Below are 12,172 nucleotides of genomic sequence, written 5' to 3'. Positions count from 1 at the left end.
AAAGTGATATTTGTAGTCTCCGTCTTTCTTTAAGCGGTTCCTTTTCACTTCCTTTTACACAGCTCTTGTCCCCATGTCTTGCATTCAGTCACCAGAATTCATTGCTTCTCAAACATGGTTGGCTTTTGTTCAACTATGTGTTTATACGCCTTAAGCAGTCAGTATACAAAGTTCATAGTGATATAGAGAAGGTTCATTACCTGCAGTGTCTGGTTTGGTGGCTTGGATGTGTAAGTATCCAGACTCTCGCAATAGTTCATGTATATTCTTCTGGATGAAAGGATACATATGTCGAACATCTTCCCTAGTAAAGCCTATGAGCCATGGTATATAAGCCCCAAGCATCACGGAAATCATCCTTCTCAAACCTTCTCTGCCAGCGAAGATAAGATTCACAGATCTGAAATCAAGTTAATGAATAGAAGGTTAAATCAAGCCATTTTCTGTTTCCAAATTTTCTAGAAAATAAGTCTGACGGGAGCTGTAATAGAAGCATTTCACTAAGCCAAATACATAAGCCCTTCACATTTATCGTGATTTCCAAAAAAAATTTGGGAGAGTTAAAAATGGTACAGCTGGTGCCATCTCCATCCAGGAAAGTCCTATACTTCGTGGTACTGATCAGCTGCTGAAAGGCTGAGCTCCTTCCTTTTCTCCCTGCCAATTTTAAATTTATCTCCTTCCTGATTTAGAATGATGATCCTTGAGGTCTCAAATCAAAATGCAGCAGAGCTTACTTCCATGCCTAGTGAAAGAGAAGCCAAACAGCACTCCATTTTTCTCTGTACAACTCTTCCCTAGATAAGGGAGGCCAACAGCATCCTGGCTTGTGTCAGAAATTGCGTGGCCAGCAGGACAAGGGCAGTGATGCTGTACCCAGCACTGGTGTGGCTGCACCTCGAATACTGTGTTCGGTTTTGGGCCTCTCACTACAAGAAAGATGTGTCCAAAGAAGAGCAACGGAGCTGGTGAAGGGTCTAGAGAACAAGTCCTATGAGAAACAGCTGAGGCAACTGGGCTTGTTTAGTCTGGAGGAAAGGGGGCTTGGGGGAGACCTTCTTGCTCTCTAAAACTACAGGAAAGGAGGTTGTAACAAGGTGGGTGTTGGTCACTTTTTCCCAGGTAACAAGTGATAGGATGAGAGGAAATGGCCTCAAGTCGTGCCAGGGGAGGTTCAGATGGGATATCAGGAAAAATTTCTTCACTAAAAGGTTTGTCAAGCATTGGAACAGGCTGCCCAGGGAAGTGGTAGAGGTATTTAAAAGGTGTGTAGATGTGGCACTTAGGGACCTGGTTTAGCAGTGGACTTGGCAGTGTTAGGTTTATGGTTGGACTCAATGATCTTCAAGGTCTTTTCCAACCTAAATGCTTCTATGATTCTATGAAATTTAGAAAGCGTGAGAATGCAAATACCACTGTCAATGCAAAGCACGTGAATATGACTGAATGCACAGGGGTGGGGATACCCCTGGAGAAAACAAAGCAGAAGGCGATGAGAGGCAGGGCAAACAGAAGGCAGGACCCGGACCGTGGAGCCAGAAGGTAGGGTAAGAACTGGAGAAACCTTCTCTGCACTGATTCCCTTTGCTACTCACTGTGGCAGCATCTGGGCCATGTTTGTGGTAATAAGAGATCCCCAGTCTTCTCCCTGTAGGTAGTATTCTTTGGAGCCCAATCTATTCATCAGCTTATGAAATTTCCGAGCAGTTGCTTTGCTGTCAAAGCCTGTAGGTAAAGAGAAACAGAGGAAACCTGTTTGTCTTGGTGTATCATCCCCTGGCCAAAGATCATGGTCTGACAGAGGCACATGAGTATGCTGCTGTGTAAAGGCACAGTGTGCTATGCTGCTCTGCCTTGCTCCTTGGCAATACAGTGAACACAAGATGGAAATTCAGTGGAAAGTGGATAAAGTGGAAAGCAGACCTGGTTTCCAGCTACCATTACCTTCCAGATCTCCACAGCCAGCCCCAGAGCCTCAGCCACATGGGTGTTAGTGCAGAGCCAAGCATCTGCATTCACAAACTGCATTCCCTGGTGAGGGCCAGGGATGACTGAGGCTCCAAGAACCTGGCAATTCCAACAGCGCCTTTTCATCGCTCACCTTTCTGGTGTGGTGCCTCAGAGAAGCCATATCCTGGGATGGATGGGCAGATGACCTCAAACACCATGTCACCCTCATTCAGGCCATGCTCAGCTGGCTCTGTGAGTAGAGCGATGGTCTTGTAGAACTCGTAGAAGGAGCCAGGCCAGCCGTGGACCATCAGCAGAGGTTGAACAGCTCAACTGTGAGGGACATAGGAGGGCTTCACGTGGATAAAATGGATATCAATCCCTGCCACACATCCAGACAGATAAATTAAAGCCTTAGTTCCATCACAGTTTCTGTTCCAAACTCTGAAGAAGGAGGGTGGCAAAACTGTGATTAGCATTCACAGCAGAAGGTACACAATCAACCCATGGCAAGAAGATGCCTAGCTGAAAGGACATGCCTGGTATTTTACCTGTGTCTCATCTTTTACTTACAGACAGAGGTATTGATCCCAGTCCCAGTTACTGGGGTCACAGGAGACTGAGCATCCACCTCCTGAGAAATTGGTCTTACAGTATATAAGTACAGCTGCACTTCAATGAATAGCATAATGCAGCTAAGACACGTGCAAAAACATGACTAAATTACAAAATGTGTGGGTGATAAAAAGAGAAACATGGAAAAAGTAAGCGCAGGATATAAGTTTAACCTGCAGATCACTTATCTAAAGTCTGGCTAACCTCACCTGGCTAAACTGGGTGGTGGTGGTGGATATTCCAACCTCAGGGCCTGGGTAAATTTTACAGTTTTCAAAGGTGGCTTCAAGGCAATAGCAGAAGAAAACCTCGTTGTTATTTAGTGCAGGTTCAGAGCCAGATGAAGCCCATCTTCAAGCAGATCTAATCTTATCACCACTGTGCAATGATCTTAATCTATAGAGGGTTACTAATAACATAGCCTCCACTACTGATCCTTCATTAAGCTGTTATGCACACTGTTGTCTTAATAGAGTAACCTCTTAAAGCCCCCCATTCTCTCTGTGCATTTCAGAGTGAGACCTGCTCAAGCCACAGAGACCCCCTCACCTTCAATGGTGGTTCGGAAATGGGGATATTTGTTCAGGATTTCCACTTGCTTGCGCCGGTCAAACGGGTTCCTCCAGTAGGCCACCACCTTCTGCAGGTAGCTGGAGGTGAAGCCGTAGCGGAAGGCAGCCCCTTCCAGCTGCGGTGTGTAGCGGGCCTGCTCCAGGCGGCGATGCAGGTCCTGCGGACAGGAGCTCTTGCAAGGCTGGCCAGATGCCTGCATGTGCCCTATGCTAAGGCAGGCATGAACAGGCTCTCCTGGCTCCACCGGCTTCTGTGTCTCTCTCTGGGACACCACAAGCCCTCCTGAAGCAGTGCCATACTCTGTATAACTTCCTGAATCATTTATATGGAGAATATATTTCTCTACAGGTTAGCAGTTCCCCTAGGGCACCCAGGAGTAGTGGGTTCTACGCTTGCCTTACTGCTAACTCGCTTTAGGGTTTTGGGCACTAGGAACTTGCCAGCACTGCCAGCTGAGAGAAGAATAAGCAGCTCAGCCTGTGCTACCGACTGCTAGTTGGCCAGATAATTAGTGACAGGCTTGTAGGGACAGAAGGAAGGACCCCATCCTTCTTCACCCTTCCAACCCTGTCCTCTGCGGAAGCCCCTCAGTCCTGCCCTACTGGTGCCTTTGCTATCCCGGTGCCCTCCCACCCCATTCCACCACTGCAGACCTGCTGTCAAATTCTGCTGCTCAAAGCATGGCCTTTCTGCAGGAGCAGCCCCAGGTTGCATTGAGAGTCTGTGGTCTCAGAAAGCATAAAGACATTGCAGTGAATCTGAGCTCAAATCCCATTCATAAAGGGCAGTGAGCCAGAGCATCATCTAACGGACCTGCGCTGGCTATTGCCCCCAAGGCATCACCTCAAAGCAGTAAGGTGGGTGATAAACTGGCTCCACCTCGCAGCTTTCTGCCCCTCCTTACCTCCCAGGCACGGGCACCTCAATTTCTTTGTCAGATGTTTCAGTCTTGAAGGGACAGATACTTTCATCTTCTTTCCCTTTTAGAGGTCTTTCATCTGAGCCCCACCATCCATTGCCCATTTCAATAGTCTTGATCTTGTGTCTAGACCTCAGCCAGTAAACCAGCATCCCTCCAACGCCCAGAGCGGCCACAGGGACCAGGACTGCATTCCTCTGAGAACATTCGAATGACCTGGGGAGGCATAAAATTGTTTGCGCCCAACAGAAGTGTCAAGGGTAAAGGGACTATGCTGAGGCTTGTAGTCACATTGGTTGGACGTGAGTAACAAACCCCATGCAGTCAGCAGGGGCTGGGTGTTTCTGTTATTTTTGAAGATCGCAGGCAGGATTTGTGGCAGGGTTACATCTACCAGTGTTTCTTAGGGACCTTAAGCCTTTGCTGATCAGGACTTGTTAATCACAAGGCTTCTCTGTCCCTCTCCTTATGTACCAGGTGTGCCCTGGGAGACAAGGATCAGTAGGATCTGGATCTATCTGTTTTAAGGCAGGTACTGAAGTGAATGGGATAGTAGCACCTGGACAGCTTCAGGAATAAAAACTGCACAGAGTGGGCTGAGGAGCAGAGACAAGAGTTTTCAGCTGCTGGAGACAGCTGGATGTGCTAGACATGCCCCTTGACTGTGCTACATACATAGCTCCCCTACAGATTCAGTCATCTTTTAGGGCAACGCTAGCCCTCCACCATAGCTGTCCATAGGTAAAGGTCTCAACTTGTCTGTCTGGTGCCTCTTTTTCTTACCTAGACAGCAAAGTTTCAGACTTTCTTGAGGTGTAGGAGCTAAGGCGCCAGAGCTGGATTTAACAGACAGACAGCAATGTTTTAAAACCGTTCAAACCCTTCAGCAATCAGTCCTAAATGTAGTGTCCCTTCCCATCCCCCTGACCTGTGCCTCAAGCTCTCCAGCTTCCCTTGGGGATTAGCAGAGCTGTCTGGGGCTATTGCAGGGGGCTCAAAGAAGACTGTGAATGAAGATTTTTTGTCATACAGGGTATGGAAGGGACTATGCTGTGCCCCAACCCAGGTGCTAATAAAAAGTGAACTCCTCAGCACAGAGCAGCTATTTCACTTACCTGATCCAGGACAAGGTGCCATCCCTAGAAAATGGGGGTGGGGGTGGGGTGGGAAAGATTCTTGGTCTGATAGTGTTGTCTGAATGGTACCATCCCTTGGGGATGGTGTAAGGAACATCCCCTGCCAGCACCATTTACCGTGCAGCCATGGGATCACAAGCTGTTCAGCTGGCTGGCAACAGAGACAGTGTTTCTGGGCTGTGTTTTAGCTAGATAGTTTGTCACCATAATATTCCCGCCTTCAGCACAATTTAGATAAAAGGCACTGAACAACTGGGTAGGTGTCCTTGCGGTGTTTCATCCTACAGAGGGCTGTGTTACTTCAGCCAAGTAAATAGTTTATTTTGGCAGCTGTGTAGCGATAGGTGCCCAGCCTTGGCAGGGGACTTCCAAGCTCAAGGGTTACTCTGCTGCCAGCCACGTGGTACTCATCCTGCCCAGGGCTGGCATGAGGAGCAGCTTGTGGGACCCTTCCCTGTTCAGGTTCAGTGAGCTGCTGTACCTTTGCTATTTCCAACTACTCCTGACTGGATACCAAGCTTTTAGGTCTCATCTGCCCGCAAGAAAAAGGAAACATCCTCGTTGGTTCTCTTTTAGCCTGGTAGATTCTCTTGCAAGAAAAGCAGAATCTAAAATCTACCAAAAAGTTAGAAGCAACAGAGAAAGTCTTGTTACTCTGCAGCTAGATGAGGAAGCTGTTTGGTGTCATAATTACGATGCCTTGAGACAAAAAAAAATTAAAAAGGACAGGAAACTCCATGAAAAACCAAGTCCACTGGGTGTTTCCTGTTGCCTGGTACCCTTTCCCACTGCTACCTGTGATGCAGAACACAGTGCCTGTACTGGACACCCCAGCAGTAGTGAAGGCAATTGGGTAATTGATCTCTGAGACAGTCTATGTGATTTTTAAGGAAGTATCTCCTGAAACCACTCCCAGACAAAGAAGACCAAGAGCTCCTAAGAGTAAACAGTGTCAGCCTCCACCTCCCTGGAGGCTGAGTAGCTTATGCAACAAGTAATAACAACCCCCTGCACTTATATCCTGGAGTTTAGTGAGTCAGAGGCACGAAACCAGTTATCACGGCAACAGCACAAACTCGGCACTGCTAACAAAGCAAGCATGTCCCAGAAACAGCTCTCTGAGTGGCACAGAACAAGGCTCAGTCTTATAAAACCTCCTCCCTACCCATGCTCAGGAAAGCTCAGCTGCATGCTCCCACCCACCGATGGCCTGGTGGACCCCACCGGGCCTTTCTCCTGCCCCAACCCTGGGGACCCCTGTTTAGAGTCCCTCCTCCCTGTGCCAAAGAGATCTCACCAGGCGTTTGGAAGCATCTCCTGCCACATGTCCGCTCCTCCTCGCCTAGCCACAGCTCCCAGCGAAACAACCCAGGTGTCTCCTCTGCTGGCTTTCTCTTCCGCAGCGACACTCTCCTGGTGACAATGCAAGCTACATCAACCGTCAGTGCCACCTATTGCCTAAACGTGCGCTTGCAAATCAAGTTCAGCAAGAGACAAATGCCAGGTCCTGCACGGGGAGGGAACAGCTCCGTGCATCAGCACAGGCTGGACGCCAGATGCATAGAAAGCAGCTCTGCAGAGCCTGGCCTGAGGTCCTCAGCTGAGCCTGAGTCAACAAGGTGCAGCAAAGGCCGGTGCGTACAGGGCTAGATAGCAAGCGTGTTAGCCAGCAGGCTGGGCGAGGTGATCCTTCGCTCTCTTCAGCACTTGTGGGGCCACATCTGGAGTGCCATGTCCAGTGCTGGCCTTGCTGGCAGAGGAAGGGCTGGAGTGAGGCTGCCCACCCTCGGTGGTCAGGGCCACCAGGCTGCTGGGGGGCTGGAGCCATGTGGTGTACCAGGAGAGACAGAGAGACCTGGGCTTGTTCAGCCTGGAGGAGAGAAGGCAAAGGGTGGGGTCTTACTGCTGTCTGCATCTACCTAGTGGAGAGTGTAGGAAAAATGGACCAAGAACAAAAGGCAATGGACGCAAATTGCAAGAAGGGAAATTCTGGTTAGATGTGAGGAAAAATTAGTTCACCATGGAGGTATTCAGACACTGGGACAGGGGCCCAGAGAGGATGTGGGATCTCCATCCTTAGAGGCAATCAAAATTTGACAGGAACAAGGCACTGAGCAACCTGATCTACCTGAACCTGCTCTGAGCAGAAGCTGCGATGAGCTGACCTCCATGTGCCCCTTCTGACCTGTGCATTGTGTGGCTCTATTCCATGTGCACCTGTGATCGGCAGCAGCCCAAACAAAAAAGGAAAAGTTGCTTTTCATTTTCCACAGAAATCAATGCTTTGTTTTAGCTCATTTTTAGACTTCATTTCCTTCATGGTTAGTAAAATCTTACTAGGTAAAGGCTTCTCTTTCCTAAATTGTGTCCTTGCTGTGCTTCAGTCCAGGAATAACTACATCTTACTGTGAGAGAAAATGATTCCTATCTCCATGCAACGCTCTAAGCGAAGTACCATCACCAGTGAGCTCTGTGATGGTTAGGTCTCATACCGTGACTTCATATGCAGCCACTGTGCCATCAAAAAAGAGTCATCAGGAAGAAAAGCTTGTAAATCCTTCATTTGGTCAAAGTTCAGTTTATTGCTACACCACAGCTATTTCTGGTTACATCCGTCTGGGATTACTTAGCTTTAAGGTTCTATTTCCCAAACAAAACCAGCTCTTTTGAGGCCTCTTGGAAGATGATATCCCTGATTGCAGAGGGACTATAGTCAGCAGACAAGAGAATTATTAGCAACAAGGGGAAAGAACTACAACCCATGTGGAAGGTAGCTGAGGACCCTGTAAAGAGCCAGGTTGAGGTACTGCAGGCTGTGATGTCGTCAGTAGACAAAAGAGACCTCGAGGAAATTCTGTTTCTTACTTAGCACTGGGAAAAAGCATAAAGGCTGGTGGAGGAAGGACTGGCTTAAACAGCTGTGAGTGAATTTATCTATACCAGGAATGTGGGAGAAGAGCCAGCAGAGCTAGTTACAGCTACAAAGAAAAGACAGAAGTTGCTGCTTTCTGTATAAAAAGCTTGGGAAAGTCAGAATGGCTTTTACTTAAGATACAAGGTGACACACCAAGGCCACTAATACCCTGAGGCTAAAAGGCAACACCTCACCGCCACCTTCACCCCCGATAAATCTGGAACAGCTGGGATGCCAGGATCCCATCTACTGAAATGCAGGGGATGTGCAGGAGTTTTGTGTGAGTGCTGGTGAGCAGAGATCAAAGGGTTCCCAGAGGAAATTCCGTCCTGGGATGCAGCAGCAGTGGAAAGCAAGGGGTTTTTCCCCTCCTCTCTTACAACCTCTCGAGGCCAAAATGCACAAATTCAGGCAGAAACTGCTTGCTGGAGACAGCAAGGCTGCCTCCCACGAGATTTTGATGCATGTCTCATAAATGGAAAGGGGAATCCCACAGGAAAGGACCTGCAAAAATGTCTCAGAGCATCTCCCTGCATTGGGGCAGGATCCCTTATTCTTAATGACAGATGTCTTAGCAAACCCATTTTTAAAAAGCCCCTTCGGAGCACTATTAGAAAAAATTCTGCCTCTGTCCCAGTGCTGTGCTTTTGCTGGTTCAGCTGCTACTCTGGCATGGGAAAAAAAAACACAAACCAACCCAAAAGGAGAGAGAATAAAATTTGATACACTGAATCTCACTATTGCACCTCTGTCTAAACTTCCAAATGTCTAAACTTCCCACAGTCCCTGTGCGACAGGCATCATTTTATAAAGGGATTTCATATGTTCCCATTGCACAAATCACATACTAACAGAAAGCTTGTTTCCTATGCTTTTCTCTTGCTCTTGTCACTGATCTGCAGGATCACCCCTGCAGCAATGATAGAAAATACAGACATGGAAATGTTACCGTAATGTATTTTTTCAGATGGTTTAACAGCTGGATACAAGCAGGAGGAGCCAAACACAACACAACCTGCCAGCTCTCCCAGACCCGTTCGCTACTGCTGGTACAGTGTGACCTGCTGCTGGAGAAAGCACCCAAAGGCCAAGCAGTAGTTCTGCAAACACTGGGTGCCCTCTTGTGGGAAAGAGGAGCTCGCAGCACCAGTAATAACACTTTTTGTGTGTGTATTTGGGCTTTTTTCTATTTTGGACTTTATGTGTTTCTCGTTGCCAGTTTCACGTAATCATAATCCAAGCCTCATCAATGCCATTAATACTGAAACCTGAAACACAGGGAGGAAAGCTGGTGACTTCTCATTATGAAATGGGCTATTGAACAGGGGTAAGAATGGAGCACAAAACCTTTGAACGTAGCTCTTTTATAGCTTGAGATGCTGTGGCAACTTGGAAATGATTATTCTGACCTTTAGAGCCGTTGCAAGGCCCTTGCTGGGATTTATGGCCCCAACTGTAATGCACTGCCCTTCACAGAATCATAGATTCATGGAATTGTTGAGGTTGGAAAAGACCTTTTAAGATCATCAAGCCATCATCTTACAGCATGAAGGCATTGCTGCGTAATTTTCCTTTTGCATGCACAAGATCAGGTTCACTGTCTTAAGCATTACTAGAAAGCAAATGGTGCTCATTAACAGGGGATCTTTGTGAATATGGTCTCCTGACTTATACCAGGGACCAGCTCTCTTCTTTTTTTCTGGTCGGTGGCCACTACCAGTGAGCTGCTGGCCAGTGATGTTGCAGGGCAGGACAACTGGAAGCTTCAGATCTCTCCTGTGCTCTTCCAGGTTCCCGAAACCCTGCTTGCCCCATGGCATCACTCTGTCTTTGAACGTTATGTTCTTCCTTTGCTTTTAAGGAAGGTCCTAAGGCTAACAAGGATTTCATGTGTTATGCCGGATCTTTGCTCCTACAGGCCAAAGACACTGAATGCTGTATTTCCCTGCATGACTTCTGAAGGAAAATGGTCCCCGTGGTCCAACAGGTCCAAGCTGGGACTGTCCATGCACATGCAACTCTTTCCAACTGGTATTGTATGAAAAAAGCCATGCCCAGAGATGGGATTAGATGGGAAAAATTGGAGATCTTACCACGTGTGGCTGTGTCCTTGGGGTTAAGGGAAAGCCCCCAGCACATCACCCTACTTGCAATGGACAAGCAAAGTTTTCACCTTTCCAGTGAGGTCTCAGGACATTCAGCTGGTTGGTGGGAGATTTGTTTGGTACCAAAGTCGACTCTGGCACTGAATGGCAGGCTCTGTGCTCAGCCTCAGTGATCCCGTCCCTGGAGGAAACACTGAGCTCCTAAGCACCTCCAAGCTGTTAATTCCTGAATCTTACTAACAAGAGCCAGCTCAAACATCTGAGAGCCGACGGCAGCAACACCTTGCTCCTGCCCTCACCGGTAGCCAGTCCATGAGGCCTCTGTGCTGCTCCATGGTATATTACATAAAAGTCGGATTGCAGGAGCAATGAACAGCTTGGGAGAGCCCAGGACAATCTCTCCAACCTCTTCCTCCCCCTCCACAAATGCTCCTTTCTTGCGCAGAAAGCCCATTCTCATTGCTGAATATACCTTCCCCCTAACATCTCTTTAGTCCTCTGCTCTGCACTGTATGCTGAAGAGAAGTTACTGTTTTCCCAGCTGGAAATGGCCCCTTCTCTGTCTCCCTTATTGTCGGAAGGCCTCACAAATGTTTCACTGCTACCTCCGGCAAGGACTGGCCCCTTCTGTTGCTAATTAGGGAGCTAAGAGGTTCCTCCAGGCACTTCCCAGTGAAACTGAGCCCATGAAATGAATGGCAGGCAACATCTCTGGGGGTGGGGAGCAAAATTACACAACCGCTGCTTGGAAATAGGCAGTTTGTTACGCGTGCTGGTTTTAGAGACTCAGCAACATTAAAAACAAAAGCAACTTTCAAATCCAAACCAGTGTATTTAGGTCACTGGTACCCCAGGGATAATCTTGGGGATATTGGTGATGGGAGGCAGGCAGCAGGCTCTGGAAGCTTGTGCTCAGAGCCTGGATGCACAAAATGTGATAGCTCCTGCATGTGTGCCAGGCCATGGACTGAAAGTCGGGTGTACAAGACCTTTCTGTGCTCTAGGATATGGGTACTGCTGTGCTGCGTGCTAGGAGTGTTAATCCTGGAACGTAATGTGAAGGATAGCCCTTTTGGGCTTGGACACACTGTGGAGTTTTGGTAGGTGAGTGTGGTGGAGGCTTGCAGGCTTGGCTTAGCTAACCCAGGTGCCCAGCAGACGTGAGGAATTTCTTATACAGAAGGGAACTTCATACAATCAGTACAGATATAACTTTCAACTCTGCTCAGTTATCCCATTTTTGTTGTTTTACAATCTTAGGATTGCATTGCATATCTCCTGCAACCATTGCTCCAAGCCATGTAAAATTATCATCTTGCAAAGAAAGCAAGAATCATTTTTTTAAAAAAAGGATGCAGCTGACCAAAGGTACTTGAGAGAGGGACTAGTCTTAAGATTTGTAGGACAATATAGATATAAATGTCTTATGGAAAAGAATATGCTGGGTGATTTGTCATTAATGTAGTGAAGAAGCATTGGTGGCAGAAACAAAGGCCTTATCTTCAACAAAGGGCTGCATATAAATTAGTATGTGTAGAGGGTCTATACTCAATGATGTATTTAGTTTAACAAAAAATCTCTAAAAAAGCAGTTAACAGCAAGTATTTGGCTGAGGCAGAAAGAAATGCTAGAGAACGATCTCCATCCTTCTCAATAACAATGATTGCTGCTGAGGATCCTGTAACAGCAGCTATTACGACAGGCCAGATCCCAAGCTGCTTTTCTCCATCCTTACCCTGGAAAACTCCTGTTCTTGCTTTCGGTGGGCATGAGTGCGCAGTGGCTGCGAGGGGTAGCTGTGTTGCAGAGTGGGGCGGGTTGTCTCTGTCCCACCGCTCTGCTGGAGCTCTGCACAGCCACCTTCCTGAAACTAGCTCTTACAACGAAGGGCTTCGGAGGGAAAAGGAGAAGCCCAAATCTAAGCATGGGTTTTGCAGTGCCATCAGCTGAGCATTAGGCG

At 47.7% G+C, this 12,172-nt stretch overlaps 1 pseudogene across 1 annotated transcript; it reads right to left on the bottom strand.

Moving 5' to 3' along the window:
* Window positions 1-539: 539 nt before the first annotated feature.
* Window positions 540-5,258, bottom strand: LOC308057755 (epoxide hydrolase 1-like; annotated as a pseudogene). The gene is made up of 4 exons: window positions 4,060-5,258; window positions 3,115-3,295; window positions 2,102-2,332; window positions 540-1,725 (listed from the first exon to the last, which is right to left on the bottom strand). The product of its transcript is annotated as an epoxide hydrolase 1-like (transcript).
* Window positions 5,259-12,172: the final 6,914 nt, after the last annotated feature.

This window comes from Falco punctatus (assembly GCF_963210335.1).
Source record: "Falco punctatus genome assembly, contig: scaffold_35, whole genome shotgun sequence".
NCBI lineage: Eukaryota > Metazoa > Chordata > Aves > Falconiformes > Falconidae > Falco > Falco punctatus.
This window is presented reverse-complemented; position numbering and strand designations above follow the sequence as displayed.